We start from the raw sequence: 6,203 nt of genomic DNA, 5'->3' as shown, positions 1-6,203 counted from the left end.
AATAGCAACTCATCTAGGATGTAAACTTTGAAAACAATTCTGATTTGGCTGATTTCAACCCAAGATGTGGAATAACTTCATAGTTGTGGGTTTAAGCAAAATTAAGAGGACGTATAGACTCTCTTCTGACTGCCTCTTTTACCACTTGTTTTTAATCTACACCATTAGCTGTGCTACCTGTTTCAGTCCGAGGGGTGGGAACCCACCGAGACTTTTCTGATGTAGAGATCTTCTCCAGTACCTGGGTGTTCGAATCCTTTGTGTTGTTGATTGCGATCTAACACCTTCTGCAAAATAGCATGCAAGAGACATGAGACATTTGCACGCATTGAGATACCAGGAGCGATAACTCTGTTCTCAGTCATCTGCTCGATCCTCTGTTTACTGTTCCTCTTTGTATTGAAGGTCAAATATTTTGGAATGAATGGGGGAAAAATTACACAAGAAGCCCCCCAACTCAGCTTTATTTTTTTTGCGAACAACATCTGCAGAATATGATAGGAAACAAGAACATCTGTTTCCAGTGGCTTTGCTGTATTGTGCCTTTCTAGTGACTCATAGACAAATCTGAAGCCAGGCTGTTTCGGGCTTCTCTCCTTTTTTATCATGTACAAAGCCCTAGGTGAACTCAATACACAAAGGCAAGATACTCAGAGGTGGAGCAGGTGTTAGTAGGCCCATAGTCAGTCTGATTCAGCTTCACAGCTTCTGAATGACAAATCTTTTGGATGAAAATGAAGATTAAGATCTTGGTACCTAATGAGAGAGAAATCTCAAAACATATCCATTTTCTGGTGGTAACATCATTGTTCATGGCAAGATATACTGTAGAGGCAGACTTTTGTCTGTATCTATTAGTTTCACCTATTTTATGACAATTTAATGCATTGGTAATGTGTTTTTCTGCCTAACAGTCCTGTGTGTCTGGTTCTGCTGTCCTGGTTCTGCTGTCTGGTTCACTTAGATATCCACGAGATGCTGGGCAACGCTTGTGTGACCTGGTAAGTGGCTGTGGTGTCCCACTGCCACTATGAGTGCATTTAAGTGGTGGTACAGTTCATATTTGAAAATTTACCCTTTAAGGATTTCAAGTGAAAAGCATTTTTGCTGTTATCGTTGACCAAACATAGCTTTGAAGGTTAGGCCTCCTTGTCCATACAAAATAGAAATTTTCATTTTACCAGTGGAAGGGAGTGACCCTCCCCTCACCCTCTCCCTGCTTAACCTTATAGCTCAGCAGCTAGAGAACTCATAGAACATGTAGAAGTCAGGTTCTTACTGCTCTTCTTCTTAGTAAGAAGGACCTCCTATACTCTTTAAGAACCATGGTGCATTTGTGTTTGGTATTCTCAACCTTTTTTGGAAGCTCGGCTCTTTCACAAAAATAAAACTCTTCCAGACTAGCTGGCTCAGATGGGTAAGAGGATATATGTCTCTGCAGCCCAGAGACACAGATGCCCACCCAAGGAGTGCTGTTCCTTTTTCCATGGACCTCATCACACTAAATAGTCGCCGGATAAAGCAGAGCTGTTTGTGCCGAGATACAGCAGCATGGGTAACACATGTCCCTCTCCATCTTACTATTGGCAACTTTAAGCTCTTCTCCAGTTAAGAGGTATACCAAGGATGCTTTCTAAGGGAGTCATATATGTCTTGTACGACTATCCAAGCTTCTGCAAGTGTATTAGGAATATCTCGTCCTTTAAGGGGATTGGGCTGAAATGTTTCCTCTTATTTATATAATTACTTAGCAGTGCAGAGAGCTAATGTTAGGATATAGCTCGTTCTATCTCTTGACCTTACAAGACCTATTGCCTAAAATTTATCTATCTTGTTTTCTTATTAAAAAGCTAAAACTGGTTATATTCTTCCCTTTAATAACCTTCCAGGAACACAGTGATAGAGGCTACATTTTAACAGAAGTCTTTAGAATAGCAATACAGAGCAGGAAAACATTTATCAAAAAACGGTGATCCTTGGACATCTTGATATAAGGAAAACTGAAAGGAAGAAAGCAAAATAGAGCCATGAGAGAATACTTGTTCCACTTCTATTCTATATAGTTATATAATTCAGAAAGGTAAAGATATTTCTTTCATCCCTCTTCTGATAACATTTTCAGCCTCTCTAGATATATATGGGGTGATTTTTTTTAATGTGCACATTGTTTCTTTCTCACACTTATCCTCTAAGACCAGAAAACCAGAAGCTCCAGCCACAGAGCAGGTAGACATGAACACTATCACTAATCCCAGAAATTTCAATTTGAGAAAGAAATTGTGCTATTTCACTAGGAAAGAGACACAGGCTCTTTTGTCTGCAGCCCATGATAGAGCATCCCATGCACAGAGGGAAGCCAGGCTCTGCCTCCACCTGTGTCCCTGGCCCTGCTGCACTCAGGTAAGGAGGAGAAAGGAACCCCAAACAGCTGCAGCTTCTCATGTTGCAAGTCTGGGGCTCCTCTCCAAGCTTGCCACATGGCAAGCACAGATGCGTGCAGGGTCCAGTTGTTGCTCAGGGTGAGGGTGTACCTGCTGTTTCCCATCCCCAAAAGCTTGTGCCAGCAGTTGACAGCAAGAAACTGAGCAGGAGCAAGCCTTGCAGGTGATGCTAATCCAGATCACACATCATAAGGGTTGCAAGAAATCTCCAGGAGAGAGTGAGTTACTGTTACATTTCTTATTGCATAATACCGCTCTTTCAGCCACTAGATTAGTCAGTGATAGATGTGTACTTAGATATTCAGTGACAAAAGGTCAATTAAGGCCATGTTTCCTTTTCCCATGGAAAATGTTGATTGTTTGCCCTCGATATTTTGACAAGTTTAGACCTGCGTGGCTTTTCCAAAAATAGAGATTGTATCTAGTCCAGTCTTTCAAGCATTCAGTGAGTGTGACCCTCCATTTTCATCTTTGCAGCTCATGTCATTTTCAGGAAAAGGGAAAAAGCAAAGTAAGCTATGTTTTGCAAGGCTGAGTTCAGAGACTGTAAAATGTAAGCCACCGAAAAAAAGCAAAGATGGTTTTGAAAGCTTTTTATGAGTACACTGTAAGAAAATTCTAGGTTCATTGCAAAAGAAGCAAACATTTTTCTGCTCAAAATTATGCATTTGGTAATTGTGCAAAACATATTACCAAATAAATTGAAAAACACTAATGTAATAAAAAATATCGAACAACAACAAAAAAAGGAAAGCAGAAGTTGCAAAATTGGTTTGTTACTTGTTTAAAAAAAGCCATGTGATTTCTTCCTATTCTTCCTCTGACTGAAAATCAGACATCAAAAGCAATGTAAACAGTACAGATGTTCAATCTATCAACGTAAATTGGCTCAGCACCCATAGAGCTAGCATATAAATTGCATGAGGAATAAATACACAGCCTGTTCATTTTGCTGTTGAGAAAATACTGTTCAATTAGTCTGGACTACCATATGATACACAGTTTCTCCCTTTCTGTGGGATATAATTAGGAACAAGATGTAGCATCTGAGGGACTCATGCCTTTGAAGAACATGACAACTTTTGAACAAATAAGAAGGAAGATGTGAAAGTTGCTGTGTACCCTTCTTCTCACTGTGGGGAGTTGAACAGGCCTTTTCCTATCTGGACATTTAATTTGCTCATTTGTAGCTAGGCTTGCATGAATCACTGGGAGGGGAGGGGAGGTGAGGGGAGAGGAGGGGAGGGGAGGGGAGAGAAGAGGAGGGGAGGAGAGGGGAAAGTGGACAGAAGTAAAACTGATGACAAAATGATGGAAAATGACAGGTGGGCAATTAGGGAAGCCTCACATTACTCTTTCCAACTTGTCATTCTTTGTGACAGTAGTCCAAAGCAGCAAGCCAGCCTGCTATTCTGTTTGGTTAACAACATGATACAAAGACTCTTGAACTTTGCTACACAGATGCCCAGCACTGTCCTGCCAAACAAACCTTAGGCCAACAGGCAAAGACACATGAGAAAGCTTCATTTTTATAATGTAAGGGAAGTGCCTCTTATTTGAACAGCAAGGTGATATGCAGCATTTTGTCACAGTCTAAGATTAAGAGTTTTGTTGGAGGTAGCTGTATCTCCTGAATGGCTTGGGACCAAAATGATGCCCTTGTAAGTCTGTAACTGGCATAAGCTAAAGGTATTATTTCTGTCAACATGTCATAAAGGAGAAACCAATCCTGATATGAAGATGCGATAATTGGTTATACAGCATAACTGAAAGGAAACTGTGTTCTTGAACCTATCTGTCTGGCTAATATTCCTCTTTGAAGTGACAGATCCATCCAAACCCTCTTAGATTTGGTGTGGAAAGCATACAATCATATTTTCAGAAGGACATTTTGTTCCATCCTTCAGACACATCTTATCTCGGTCCAGCTTCTCCTACACTGACTCATCTTCTCATTGTTCTTTCACTGATCCTGAAGGCACAGCCTGAAGGCACAGTGTGCCCAGGAGTGCTGGCTCCCAGCTCTTCATGACAGGAGTTAAGTAAGGCAGAGGGTGCCATGGGCACCAGGCACCTTTCCTGGGGAAGCAGTGTCTGCTGTGGCTGAGGGCTACTAGGGTCTACATCTCATCAGAGGTGGACTATGGCAGGCGCCAGGAGACCAGAGCTCAGGGACATGCTTGGGTTCTCCCAGCACTCCCAACACCCACAAGCAATGCATGTTGCTAATCTGATATGTGTCATCTTGTACTGTGACTGATAGAATCATTATCAGTATTTGGGGGAGGACCTTTCCTCTTGCTTAAATCGTGTTCTTCCTTGTTCTGTAGATATTTTTCTAGAGTTTCCCAAGAATAGAAGTGGGTTTTTTTGAAAAAATGCTTAGTTTTGAATCTCAATAATACCCTATGATTTATTTTCTTCATAAGGGGATCTTTTTAAAATAAATATTTGAGATATATGTTTTATTTGTTTTATTTCTAGTCTGTTATATACAATGTGAATATGATTGTACATATAAACAAAAAAGAAAGTTTATGTCAGTGTGAATATGGTTGTATACATGCACAAAAACAATATTTATGTCAATAAAATATAACACAAGATGTTATTGTTTGTACTAAAACTTAAATGACTATAACATTTCAGTTCAGGAACATTGCTTAAACAGCACACTTCAATATGACTTTCTTCTTTTTTCTTTTCCAGAGTAAAATTTGAGGAAAATATACAAAACCATTTTGAATTCAGCGACAAAAGTATTTGCTCAACAGAAATTGGTTTAATTAAGGTATCTAGCTAGCTCTGTAGACAACCATATGTGTGTGTGGTTCAAACACGAAGTAACCAAGCAATATATTCTGGTCTTCCCACTTTATTGTTTGAATCATTACTGGAACAGGTTCTTATCTGTTGTAAGCTGCTGTAACTTCTTTGATTCTCATGCAACAATGCCTATTTATGTCAGCTGAGAAGAGCTGAGCTGAGCTACATTTTGCTCATCAAATGATATACAGCCTGCATGAGTTTAAAATCTAAGAATAGGATTCTTACCGTGCTATTGAAACTTTGCAAGGTTAACTTTAAAAAAATTTTCCAGCAAGGGCGTACAAAAGGCCACCCAAAATTGTGCACATCTGTTTTAGATAGGAAAAGGCAGAAATATTTTCAGGATTGTGAGAAATCCTTTGTTAGCATGTTAGTATTTTTAGTGAACATTCAAATCTGAGGCAACATCAAGAAAAACTTGGAGAACATGCCTGTACTCTCCTTCTAGTTAAGTTTTTCAGTTACCAGTCAGAAATTTTCGATCTGGAGTTTAATTTTTTAAAGCACCAAATTAAAAATATTTTGATAATCACTGTAATATTCTGATATGTGCAATTTCCAAGTTACACTATAAATCAGTCAATGAAAGTATGCAATTGACAAAGCTTAGTCAACTGATAAAGTCATTTAATGACAAAATGATATCCAGGTAAATAACTGGAACTAATTCAACGTATAATCACAGTATATCTACAAGACCTTACCCATTTCATAGATGCTTTCGGCATTTCATGTTTTTTACAAAATTTGCTTTCAAGTAACATGTAACCTAAGTGGTACAGGGAAACTCACACAATAGTAAATGGTTTTTTTCTGAGGTCTAATTGCATAGTATATTACATTTTAAATTTAAAAGTAAACATATTTTAGAAGATGATATGTTTAGAAAACATTAGAACATAGTTTGAGAACAAGAAGCTGGTACATGCAAAA

The sequence above is a fragment of the Tauraco erythrolophus genome, chromosome 1 (assembly GCF_009769465.1).
Source record: "Tauraco erythrolophus isolate bTauEry1 chromosome 1, bTauEry1.pri, whole genome shotgun sequence".
Classification (NCBI taxonomy): Eukaryota; Metazoa; Chordata; class Aves; order Musophagiformes; family Musophagidae; genus Tauraco; species Tauraco erythrolophus.
This window is presented reverse-complemented; position numbering follows the sequence as displayed.